Here is a 13,969-nt window from a genome sequence, read left to right on the forward strand (position 1 = left end):
GTGAGGATATCCGTGTGAAATGACTGCTGTAGCCTTGAAGTCCAAGCTCACATTGTGACACCACAATAACCATCTCTGTGGGGGAGCAGTGCTGCTCAGTCCAGTCCATACAGAACGCGTAAAGTTGTCTCTAAAGTTTACAGTGGGGAGGGAGGCGTGTGGCCGGTTGATTAGGGGAGTTCCCTAGGTGGGACTTTGCAACAGACCACGTAACGATGGACGCCCTGTCGGCCCATTGCCAGGACATTGACTCGCACTAAGGTTTCAGAGTAGATTTCAGTCTCACAGAGTAAACTCAGTCCCTGCTGAGCTTACATCAACAATGCTAGATTTTAAACAACACCAAACATTTCGCAATGTGAATTCTGCAGGTCCATTTGGGCCAGAATGTGAAAAAGCAGTGCTTAGGGAGGAGGTGAGACTGGCTTAAGTGGTGGGAAGAGAACCTCATTTCCAGTGCTTAACAACAACCCCCCCCTCTTCCCTTTACCACCATCACGAACCAGGGTGGGACACGCAGCCCCCCCTCCCCTCATGTCATTCCATCCAGAGGCAGTCACACAGGTGTTCAAAGGCTTTTAGACCTGACAAAAGAACTTAGCAGTTTGGTAAGTAAAATTCCCCCTCCCATTACCCGAGTGTCAGAAACTCCACTGCATTTTCCACTTTCATCTTCAACAGGGTCATATTGTTAAGGGGGGGGGTGGCATTCAGCCCAGCCCATGCAGTCTGCGAGGTGTGGGGTGGGGTGGGGTGGGAAGTAGGAAGGTGCTGTCAGCTTGTAAGCGGCCAGGCCCTTCACAAGTCGGGGCTCATAGAATAATCATGTGAAGAGGCGAAGAGAACTGCCTCTGATCACAATAATCAACTATGCTCCATTTTTAATGGGTCTTCAAGCAAATGGCAAAAACTGTGCTTAGCCCTTGATATGTCTTCAACTCAAATGAGGGATTTCATCTAGTTTCTACAAAAACACAGTCTTCTTCAATTTCAGTCAATTTTGGGGATCTAAACTCCTCAGCCACAAATATTTGTTGCCTGGTAAACATTCGTCCAGCTTGGGGTAAATGACTGTCCTGACACTTCACATTTTCTAATCTGCCTGGTTAGGAATTAATCAGTAGTCTCACAAAATAACCAACTGCCAGTCTCATTGAAGCAAGGGAGTGAGGGCACCATGGGTTTCACTACGGCCACTGATGGACTCGCAGAAATCGTGGAAATCAAGTTGGGCTGCAACAGTAGGTGGTGTGGAAGACAATTTTGACCATGATGGATTTAAACGTCTTTTTAAAGCCAGTGAAAATCCCCCGCTGGTGTAGAAACCCTGGCGGGATGGTTCACACCAGGTCGCTCTAAGGTCATGACTTTGTGGTTCGGAAGAGGGTGACAGAGAGAGTGTGCAGAGGTGTGTCAGGCAGGCGTTTGGCGTGACCCTCGTACCGGGAGCAACTGTAATTTGTAACCATCGCAAGAAGATGCTTTGTTCAGCCACAGCAGTTTGCCACGAATCCCCCCCCACGTTCCACCCACGAAGACGGAAAAGCTAATGAAGCCACCCTTCACTCACAAATCAAGACCCAACACCGTACAATATATGCCTATCCCGAGGGGCAGCCATCTCTCCATGAGTTGCAAACAGGTCGCTCAGATGAGTACATTTGAGTCTCTATCATACCGGGTCATGCAACTATTCACTCGCTTGGCTGCCATCTTCTCTTTCAGATGACTTTGTAGTTTTCACGGACACTCGAGGTTATTAGACGTGAACAGAAAGAAACAGCCCAGCTTCCAGCAACCATCGGCGAAGCAGAATTCAGATGAAATTCAGACGATGGGCTGCAGGGGCTGCAGGACTTCTGGGATTCTTGGCACGGTTCGTGTTTTTGGCAGAGGGCTGACAGTGGCCTGGACCGCAAAAGGAAAATCGCTGAGGCTAAATTGCCTCTTTAAGGCTACGCTGAAGTCACAGGCTGTGCATTTTGGGAGGCAGAGCGTATCAGGTCAATTTGTGGTAAGGTATCTGAGGCCATGTGAGTGGTTCACTGTCAGTTTGAGATAACACCGCTTTTAACAGACATTCCCTAATTGCCGTTCGTTTGATTGCTGTAATTAGCCTATTAAGAGGCAGGTTCTTTTTTAATGTGGCATGAAATTATGAGTAAGCTGTCAAATTTGTAAGCTTCTTAATGTTTCTCAAAGGACTGAACTCTCCATAAAAAACATTATACAGTTGATTTATATGACAGAAGATGTTTTGGTTACAGGACAAGTTACAGGACTTTTTTATGCTTTTATATTCATGTACATATACTGTACATACATATCACCAGGGGGTGGCATGAAATCTTTCTTTGACGGGAGCTGGATTGAAACCCCCCCCCATACAAAAGCATACACATGCACGCTCACACAGCTGCTCTCTCTCTCTCTCTCTCTTTCACATTGTCTCTCTCTCAAACACACACACACACACACACACACACATTCAGCAAAGATGGGCCAAGTGCTGTTTCACCCCCCCCCCCCCCATATGTTTTGCATGCCCCTGAAGCTAGCCTCAACCTGTAGCTCCACTCAGCCTAATGGCTGAGCCCAATCCGTTCCCTTGTCTAACACCTCTTTAGAGGAAGCTCGCCCCTTTGTTCTGACAATACACAAACGACCGTTCACATGGGGACCCTGTAATCAGTGAAATACTAGCCCCTAGGCTTTCTGAGAAAAAGGGAAAAAAGAGAGAGAGAGAAAAATCCATCCATGACCAATCTGCTCCCTAACTACCTGTCTGGCTTTTTTAGCTGCAGATGTTTTTTTTTTTTTTGTAAAGTTGCTGTGCTGATTCCAGATGGAGTCCAAAATAAAAAAAAGAGAACACCATGGTACCACACCTCATGTTGTAAAATGTTGCCTGCACACACAGTTTAACTTTGGGATGTTTGTTTCATGTGGGCTATTCCTTATTCTAAAACAGTTTTTGTGCATGTATGTGTGTCCGTGTTTTGGGCGGGGGGTGGGGGGGGGTGGGGGGGGTTGCACAGTGGAAAGATCAGCAAACAGAAGCTATTAAGTTGTGTTATTTCTATTGTTAATTATTCAAGTGTTATGCGGTATTTAGACTAACAGCTACTCCGCGTACACTGAGATGAAGGGTACACAGAGCGAATGCAGACAGTGCAGCCCGTACGTGTGCAATCAAACACATCGATACGTTAGCGTAACAAAGGGGTCTCTAAGCACCGTGGCCCAATTGGCCCTGTTCCTGCCGTAGCCTGTTTGACAGGAATATGCAGCGCATGTGTGCTAATACAGTTTGTACTTGTTTAACGTGTGAGTGTGTGTCCCCCGTGTTTCTGTTGTTCTTCAGATATGCATAAACGTTATGCTACGTCGAAGTGGCTTTGGATAGAGTTTCAGACTGATCAATCAAGTGATCAATAGACAGACAGACAGACAAATAGACATACAGAAATATAAATAGATAGATAGACAGACAGACAGACATAAACTGTAGATAGATAGATAGATAGATAGATGATAGATAGATAGTGTGTAAGGAAATGCCAAAACTAATATCAGGCTGTCCATTTCCCTCTGTACAGAGAAAGCACTGGGGGGGGGGGGGGTTACTCAGAATACCGCACACTGCAAACAGTAAATCAGTCATGGAGGTATAATTGTTTTATTGGTGATAGGAGGTGTGCTAAGACACAAGGAAAGTTATTATTTATGCTATCGTTGCAGTCTGAGCAGATTCAGCCTTTCACAGTTGTTAAAAAAATGTACTGTTAATTTATAAAGGAACACTTTCATAGTCTTCCTTTGAGTATACAGAATAAGAAGGAATTATATCTTTTTACAATTTTATTTGAAAAGTACTTGAATTAAGCACTGCGTTATGATATAACTTCAGAAATATAAACCTCAGGGGTATTGACTCAGTTGCCTACAAAGATAAATATAAATTTCTGCTAGTATAGTTTTGCACCATGTCAAGTTCTTTATTAGCACCAGTGCAAAAAATCTAAGCATTTAATCACAATTTCAGTATCAGTATCACGCTTGAAATGTGTGTCTTAACACTATTACAAAAAAATAAAAAATACAATCAGGGAAAGTAGGATGGGAAAGTAAAGAATGTTCTAAGATAACCCGATTACCAATAGTTTGATGCTACGTTTAGCTGCATATAGTAAAGTATACGACTGCAAATTTTCACAAAACTTTCAAAGTTACAAATATTTAGAGATTCAAATTACTGCCATTTCTGCTTTATTCAAATTTCAGTTCTACTGTACTTTGTTTTTTTTTTGTAACTTCATATTTTATAACCTGTGAATAAATTTCAACATAAATGCTTGACCAATTTTTAAAAATATGATTTACAGCTCTTTCCAAAAGTCTGATAATAAGCAAAATAAATCACACATACAATGAGAAGCAAAGTAAAAACACTACCTGTTATGGTCCATTTATCAAAAAAAATCTCAATCAGTCTTGATATGCCTTTCTTTCAAGCGTGCCACATCATCAAATTAAACCAAACAAAACTGTTACCACAGTTTGTTTAGGGACACAGATAACAAAATAGGCAAACGCGAGATGTGAAAGCTTGTTTGGGTGCATGTGGGAGGGGTCACAAAGAACTGTGCCAATTTGCCAAGGGGCTCAGAGAGCCAGAGCGAATGTTATACAAGTACACTCCCTAGACATGGATTTGAACAGCAGTCAATGGGAGAGTCCTACAGTCACCTTCATATAACTGAAAGAGAGAGGCAGTGCTCACTTGAGATTTCAGCCCCCAGCCATCTGGGGAGGGGGGGGGGGGGCAGGTCAAACAGTCTTGCCACCCCTTTAAAGTACAGGGATAAGCGAATAAGATGTCTCCTCAACGTACAGCCTGAGGCATGCGGCGGTTCTTGGAGAGGAAGCCGCAGGGAAACGTTCAGAGACAAGCGAAGGACGCCCTCCACTGCAGCATCCCAATTACGCGTCATCACGAAACAAAAACGTCCCACGTTGTTACTGCTCCTACAAAACCATCGCACTTAATGAGCTAACATCAGCATCGCCATTAGCATGAAAATGCACATTTAACGCTCCGCGTCCAAACTGCGGAACAGCCTCGGAATCTAGGAAGGACCTGGCCAGCTCCGCCCTGGCAAGATAAGAAATCAAAAAGCAATGCAACAGAAGCCAAAGAAGCTGGGCTACTGACTGTAGCTTAGAGAGAAATCTGCCTGACAACAGCAGGGGGCAGTACAGGAAAAACGATTGACCTTATGCAGATATGGGGAACATATGGTGAACACAGCCCTAACTCAGCAAATTGACTATAGCTATAGCGTTTTCTACAACACAGGCACCATATCTGGCGGACTATAAATCACAGGACTGATGTGAATGGTTCACCTGCTAAAACACAGGCCAGGTACTCTTCTGACTTCTATCAATTTTCTCTAATGTCAACGTTAGCAACACGTCAGCTGTAGCTTGTGTCTCGGCAATTGTTGTTTTTTATATGCCAGTCCTTCACTGAATTCTGCCAGTATCAATCTGTCTTCTGTTAAGTTTATTAGTGCTTTGTATTACTGTTGTCCTCTGCACAGCTGGACAAGAAGTCACAACTGCAGATAGTTTCAACCTGTCCATCTGCTGATGATTTTCTGTGTTGCATGTTTTATTTATGTATTTATATATTTTGTTCATGCTGTCCCTGAGCACTCGTCTAATGCACTTTTTTGTGTGTGTTTTACTGCTGGCTAACGTCATTTTCCCTGGGGGATAAATAACGTACTTATTTATCGCTCTATCAATTAGGAAGCATTGTTTGGTCCTGTATGTTCTCAGTAGTGAAGTATGAATGTGGTTTACAGCTGACAGGTATCCAATAGCGAGGGCCACCATTTTTTCTCCATTTGTTTTCCACATGCATTTCTGTCCAGTGCCAACCAGGTTGATTGCCTTTGCGTCAAGCCCTGTGTAAAACAATTATCCTGATTGCACCACAACAATCAATACATTGATAAAGCATTTGCCACTAATTAAGCACAGACAATGACTGTTTACAGGGGATATGTGTTCAATTCAGTCTGATATTTCAGGATCATGGACAAACAGCATTATTTTGATATATTGTATACAGATGATGGTAGTTTGGTGAAATTAAAAATGACAGCAGTCAAAAAATCATATATGATTTAACTTTTTTGGCACAGGATTTGTGGAAAAAATAAATTGTGCTACTAATAATTGAATATACCAGTTAACAGTGGAGGCAGTGGTATGAGTATTTACTCTATATGAACAAATTAACCTAGAAATCTAAAATCCCAGAATTCACCTTGTGATATTGTGGTGCCATATTCTTGTGCAAATAGTTTGTAAAGGTCCAGCTTGGATCAACACTTCTTTGATGCAACCTGGAGTCTAGTGGGAAGGTTGTCAAGTCTTGTTTGGAATCAAAAATACCAACAGCCTTAAGTCATTTTTGAGCTTGTTGCGAGAAACGTCTTTGAATGATTTGTCACATTGATGGTTCATTGAATTCTACTGAGCATCTTCTGAGCCAAGCGTGAAATTCATTTGTAAGTAATTTTCATCCCTGAAGAACAAACAAAATATGCAAAACATAATTGTCTCTCCCATCTGTCAATCCATCTGTTACCACAGATATGCTGTCAATTGCTTTCATCAATTTTTAAAAAATTTAGATTGTATTTGGTCTGTTATCTTTTTTGTCTTCATTGTTAAATTGCAAGTTGTGCAAAATGAATGAAATCTATCTGTGTGCATTGTACCAGGCGGATGCCATTAGACTAATTTACCAAAGAAGTGCTGTTCGGACTATGTGCATTTGACAGTCAATTCATGTTCACTTTCCTTTCTTACAGTCTCCCTGTATTAGCCCAATGCGTTGTTTTTTGTGCATCACAATTAACCACTCGGTTGCATAATTAGTCGCTTAACTATGTGGTTTGAGTGCCTATAGGGACCCCTGGCGGAAAACAAATGCAATGCAAGTTTAATTTCTGCAGGTCAGGTGATACAGACAAACCGGTGGTCCGACCAATAGCATGTGCGAAAGTACTAAAGGTGGGTGCCACATTTCAAAATAATTTAACCACGTTGAGAATGTGACAGATACTCCACACCTCACTAGTTTGTGCAGTTCCTCCAAAATCTACCCTTAAAGATGAACTACATTTAAAAGTCAAGAATGAGAAAACGAACCTTTGGCGTTAAAGACTACTTATCGTGGTTAAAAGCAAATTTATATATATAAAAAGGCATAATAAAAAAGAACCAGTAATAATAGTGAAGTAGAGTTTCTTTCTCTTCAGAATGTCCTCGCTTCCTCCTGCGTTCACGTGAACCACCCTGACCTGGGCCGGAGGTCCTGCGCTCTTGCATACGTTGCGTAGGCAGAGGTATGCAGCACGCAGTCCTGCCATAGCCAGCCGCAGAGGTAATGCGCATTCGTGTTGGCGCACGCCGGGCAGAGGTGCACCACGTCTCAAACTAATAACTGAAACGCCATATTTATAGGCCTCGCAAACACTTCCTCAGAAAGAGATGACTAACACCTTTCTCATGTAAACAAACATCAAACATCTACTTTGCAAGGCTATTAAATATATTCTGTCTCTCCCCAGCCACCCAGATACAGACACACACACACACACACACAGTCGAGGCATGCATTTAACTTGTAGTCCACCTTGTGAATCTGAAAAAAAAAGGTCAGTGGGATGTTAAGAGAAGTAGTGCGTGTTACCTGTGAAACATTTCCTAACAATGATGTTGGCTTCCTCTATGCATAATATACATACCAGTGTGATCACTTTCTTTCCCCTCCGGCTAACTTATTGTTCCAGTTCCATTTTGTAAGCTTTTCGTAAAATGCTTGAAATGTTTCCTTGATTTTTGGGATTTGGCTGTAGCTAGGCAATGTGTTTTTGTGTTCCTGGAACATTGTATGCCATTTATCCAACTGTCAGTCATCTCATCGTTCACTGAATGACTGAAAAAGTCTCCCTTACATTCCAGTGGTGAAAGACACGTTTTAAGACAAACAGTGTGGATCTATATCTGTCTTTTTACAAAGCAGTGAAGGTGTTTGTTTGTACATTTATAAATCTGCCTTTAAAGGCCATTGACTTTCATTGGGCTTGGTTTTTTCCAACTAAATGGTATACTGGTTCTTTTTTCCAATATTGCTCCTTTTGTCTTTTTCAATCATAAAATGAATTGCACATCTTTGTGTGGCATAGACAATGAAACTCGGTATGATAACTGTGAGAACAGCCCTGGGTGTCCTTTAAGTTAAGGCCAATAACAGTTACTAATTGCTCTACATGGAGCTCTTTATGGAAACAAGGGTCAGGATACTCTTTAATTGTACTTAAGGAAATGAATGCCTCCACTCACAAGAGCACAATGCATGCAACACACGCGGCAAAACAACACAAATATTTGCATGATGTTGCAGTGGCGTTCTGCAATGCAGTGAGTTTCAAGCAACATTGCAAGAACGTTATTTGTTCACTCCTCCTCCCCCCACCCCCCACATCCCCTGATCTCTGTTTCCATGTAGGCCATGGAGGAGAAAGGTTGCATAACACCTCTTTTGAGTGCAGAAAAAAGAATATCTCAAGTATGTGACTGAAATAGTGATTATACACATATCGGTGTGTGTGTGAGGCAGCATTTACATGCCCTGCAGAGATGCAGAAGCCTGGATGACATCTTCGGCTGGACGGTGGGTTGGGTAAAGGTAGCGAAGATGACAGAAATATAGCCAGGAACGGAATGCTGTAAACCACTCTGGGAGAGATTCATCATCAAGAAATATGTCTGCACAATCAACATCTGTGTAATTGTGATGTCACCATTTTGAATCCTTTGAATTTTCATTTGTATTTTACGCCTCCTACCACTCCAAATTTTAGTGGCTAACTTATTCCAGTGATATCCGTACACACATAATGCTTAACGTTTATTAACATTATGTAACACACTGCTAAATCCATGTTCACACATGAAGCAGCCTATAATAAAGGGTATATCAGAACTGAGAGATTCCAAACCCTAGCACCGAGCCAAAGAGAGTTTACAGTGATATTTTCCCCTAGGAGTTGAGACTCACGGCTCAATTACAAACAATTTTATCAATTGTTTTGTTACTACTACATTCAAGTGCACACTAGCAGAGGAAAATTATAGCCTGGCTTATAAAATAAAAAATAAAAATGTGCCAAACAGCCTAATCAATGAACAGTTATGACAGTACAAAAAGTTACTTAGGAGACTTAACATTCATTTGTGAATGTCCTTATAGCCCTCAGCAGCCACTTTATTAGGTTTACCTGCTCATTAACGCTGATAGCCTTCTACTCCAAACAATGAATCAAGTGGCTGCAAGTCAATACACAGAGCATGCAGACACAACAGCCCCACAGGTGCCATTGGACAGCTTCATTTGTGGGCCCATTTGGGTGGGATCTTGTCCTGGAGTGCTACAGAATCTGCTGTTATTTATTTATTTATCAACAGCACATTGAACCAAACCAGGTGTGTTAACTGTCAAATCGCTCGTTTTAAAAACTGTTCCCAGAACAGCCTGGTACAGGAAATAATTGGCCGAATACATATTTCCTTCCTGGTATTTCAATAACCCAGGATTCCTTCTTATATTGAGAATTATTTAGTTGTGAAATTAAGCTTAAAATGTGGCATAAAATGCATTTACCTTTAAAAATTTGCTAAATTATGATGCTCTGTAGGGTAGGGAATCTTATTACTGCTTGCCTCTGGCAATAGACTTCCAGGTCCTTTAAATCTAGACTGACAGGCTGGGTCAAGTTATACAGGTGAGTGTTTGAAGCTCAGCACTAAACAGGAAGTGAGGGTACAGTGCGTATGTGTCTCATTCTTTTATTTCCAGCTGAGCTCTCCATCAATTAGACTGGATGGAGGCCACTCAAGTACTATGTATTAGTTGTCTGTTACAGTATGGGGTTGTTAGACATGGAGCGTTTTCCCTGTCAAAACACATAATTAAGTAAATAAATGGAAATAAGTAAATAAATTCAAGGATGAATAAATACATTCCTAAATAATTTCTTATGGAAAAAGTGAATGGGTTTCCTTCAAAACTCCGGTAGACACATGCCATTAATACTCATCTCTGGATATACTGACTGCAAGTTTACCAGAAGCTCTGAAGTTATTTTCTTGCAGGATACAGCTGCAGTAGTATGCAAAGGTTTTGGCACCCCTGGTCAAATGTTGATTTTGAAAAAGGGTACAAACTTGCAAAATGTAACTGTCTGAAGAAAAACCCGAATGTGATATGTACAAAAGCTTAGGCACGCTTCCAGCTGATCCATTAACACCTTTTTTATTTTTTAAAGGTCTCAAAAACCTGACTGGTTAGGTCTTAATTAAGACAGGTGAAAACAATTCCAGAGATTAATACATAGCGTGACCCATATAATCTCTCAGGGTGTTGTGCTTACTCTCCACAACCATGGGCTCCTCTAAGCAGCATTACTATTACAAAGCATGGGGAAGGCCATAAGAAGATATCTAAATGCTTCCAGCTTGCAATGTCCTCTGTCAGAAACAACACGAAGAAATGGAAGTTAGTGGGAGCTGTTAAAGTCAAGAATTGCACCATGACAACAGTGCAGTGGTTCACCTGGCCAATGTGCAGGGTTGCTTACACAAATATAATATGCATGAAAGAGTTGTTGAGAGGAAACATTTCCTGTGATCTCATCACAAAAGTCAAGTTCAAAAGTATTCAAGACAACAGTTCAATATGCCAGAGATGTTTTGGTATAAAGTGCTGTAGACCAATGAGACAAAAATTGAACTCTCGGGCCACAACCACCAAAGATACATTTGGAGAGAAACAGGAAGCCTTTGAGAAAAGCACCTTTCCAACCATTAAGCATGGGGTGAATTTCTAACGCTTTGGATTTACGTGGCATCTAGTGGCACAGGAAATATTGTGCAGGTGGAAGGTGGAATGGATTCAGCTGAATATCAACAAATCCTAGACGCTAAGGTCCTATAATTAGTGAAGAAATGGAAGCCAAAGACTTCCAAGAGTCAAGAAGACATTAATCCAAAAGATACCTCAAAATCTTCTTGTCCTTAGTGTGAAAAATGTTGCTAGCCTGGATTTAACAGCAGTGAAAGCACTCAGAATTTATGTCTTTAGCATGAAATATTGACGACTATTTTTGGTGAGTATTCCTACTATTCTATTTTTATAAAAGTGGTACACCACTAAAGTTCAAAGATTGTCTTATGAGTCTTGCAAAACCCTGAAATCAGAAGTCATAATCAAAGTTAAACACTACCCAACCTCTAAGCAAAAATAATAATAATAATAATTTATGATGTGTGGTTGTAGTAAAAACATGTAATGTAGACTGAATAAATACAGCCTCTCTGGACTGTGAAGTAGGAAAACAGTTATTGACCAATGTAACGGGTGACAGGTTGTTTCTTCATGAAACATTGGTTTAGGGGCATGCATAATATGAAGACAACACAAGGGTTAAAAGACCTAAAGATAACGGATTTGCAGTGGCCTTTGCAGTCCCAAGACTTGAATATTACTGAAAACCTGTTGGGATCTCAAGCATGCCGTACATGCAAGAAGACCCAAAAATATTTCTGAAGCAAGGGTGGGTGGAATCCTAAAGCAAGAACAGAAAGACTGTAAGCTGGCTACAAGAAATGTTTAGAAGTTTAGAAGTGATTTCTGCCAAAGGAGGTGTTACTAAGTACTGACTGTCAGGGTGCCCAAACTTATGCACATGCCATATTTAGTGCTCTATTCTTTCCCCATACTGTGAAATTCAGCATTAAATTTAGCAGAAACGTGTCATGCTTCAATCTTTATCCTGCAAAGGTATTGTTAACGTCCTTTTCACTTACAGATTAAACAAAATATGTAACTGGACCATGGGTACACAAACATTCGAATAACAACGAAAATGAAAATACTCTGAACTGGCTAGCTTTCTCATTTTCCTTATTTTCTCATTGTTTACTTGTGAATCAAGCTTTGTGAATATAAGTGCACAATTCTGATATGTCCTTGATGCAAGTTCTCGACAAAAATAGTGAGCTCTTCTGATTGATCAAATTAAGTGACACATTTTGACTCTCAAGACTAGCCTGGTGTACCTACAGTTAAATGGACACACCCACTTTATCTAAGCAGAAGATAATACACACAGCAATAAAAATAATAAATGAAATAATTAAAAAATAAATATTTAAATACATTGCTGCAGGGATTTGCTTCCATTCAACCAGAAGAGCAATAGTAAGGTCAGACAGTGTTTAGGCAAATAGGCCTGGCTCACGGTTGGCTTTCCAATTGATCCCAAAGCTGTTGGATGAGGTTGAGGTCAGGGTTCTGTGCAGGCCAGTCAAGTTCTTCCACACCATTCTTGGCAAAACCATCTCTACATGGACCTCGCTGTGTTCCCCAGGGCAATTGTCATGCTGAAACAGGAAAGGGCCTTCCCCAAACTGTTGGGGAAGCACAGAATCATATATAAAGTGATTGTATGCTGTAGCATTAGGATAAGCCTTCACTGGAACTAAGGGGCCTAGCCCAAACCAAGAAAAACAGCTCCAGTTCAAGGGTTGTCCAGATACGTTTTGTCATATAGTTTGCCTGCTTAGATTCCACATTTTCACGAGAAAGTTACAGGGTGATTATGGTCCTTGTTAGACAAACTGGGTAAATGACAACTCTATATTAACAAATTTAAGACATTTAAATGTGATGCAACTCAAAGCAGACAAATCCCCTTTACTCCAGCAGTATGTCCGCATATATCCTATAGGGGGACATGGAAATGGCGACCCTGGGACGAGACAATTTCCTGGGCCATGTGCAAATCAGCACAATTGGTCCCTATTTAGTATTCAAGTTGTATACAACTTGCATGTAACTTGTATACTCAATAGTAGGCAAGTGCCCTGGCATCGCCCCTCGCTCCCTTGTGGGAAAATATATCATGAGTGTGGTGAGATACAGCTATCCTTTTGAAATGTTCAGGGTTTTATTTATTTATTTTGAGCGACAGGTTGGTCATTTAATAGGAAATACATCTGCACTACGTGATGGCTTTATTGCTTATCGAAGTAAGAGTTGACCATTACTGCCACCGTGTGGTGTACTTATAAAGTGTATTTTCACTACAAACTTAGAGAACAAGTGTTTTCAGTGCATTACCATACTTCACTCCAATGCATTTGCAAGCACGTCCTGAAAGTACTGTCTAAGGTACTGCTCACAGCAATTTTGCTACTAACTTAAATATGATGGTACTGCTTCCTGTGCTTTTTTTGTGGATTACATTAAAGAATATGATGACTTGTTACTCTGTTAGCGGTTGCTTCAATTTCCATGGCATATTTAATCTCTTATAGGATTTCAAATTGTACGTCCTTTGTGCTGAAGAAAAACAGCTTGATTTTCATCTGACTACAGACATTTTTGAACTTCACAGAATTCTCCATTCGCTCATTGCCGTTTCCCTGCATTATCCTGGTAATGCCCAGTTTCTTCCACCATTTCTCCACAGATGAGCCATCTCTGTGGATGTCAGCATGTTGGCCCATCAGAAATTCTCATCTCACCTCATAAACACCCTTATAATCCTGTTCCTCCAAACTCCATGTCTGTTCAAAGTTAGTTAGTCCCAAAAAAACAAAACTTTCTTTACCTTTGAATATTTTCCACCTGACCCGACGTCAGTGGTCTTCCGTGGGCCGCAATCCAAAAATAAATGAAGTCATCGGAGAGGGTGAAACCAAACAAGTTGCACAATTTCAGAGCTAAATTAGAAAAATTATGAATATGAATACATAGGAGAGGGATGTCTGGGCTGCTCTGCTTGCCCTGTTGCCACCCAGACCCTGACTAACCAAGGGG

This window comes from Anguilla rostrata, chromosome 7 (assembly GCF_018555375.3).
Source record: "Anguilla rostrata isolate EN2019 chromosome 7, ASM1855537v3, whole genome shotgun sequence".
Taxonomy (NCBI): domain Eukaryota; kingdom Metazoa; phylum Chordata; class Actinopteri; order Anguilliformes; family Anguillidae; genus Anguilla; species Anguilla rostrata.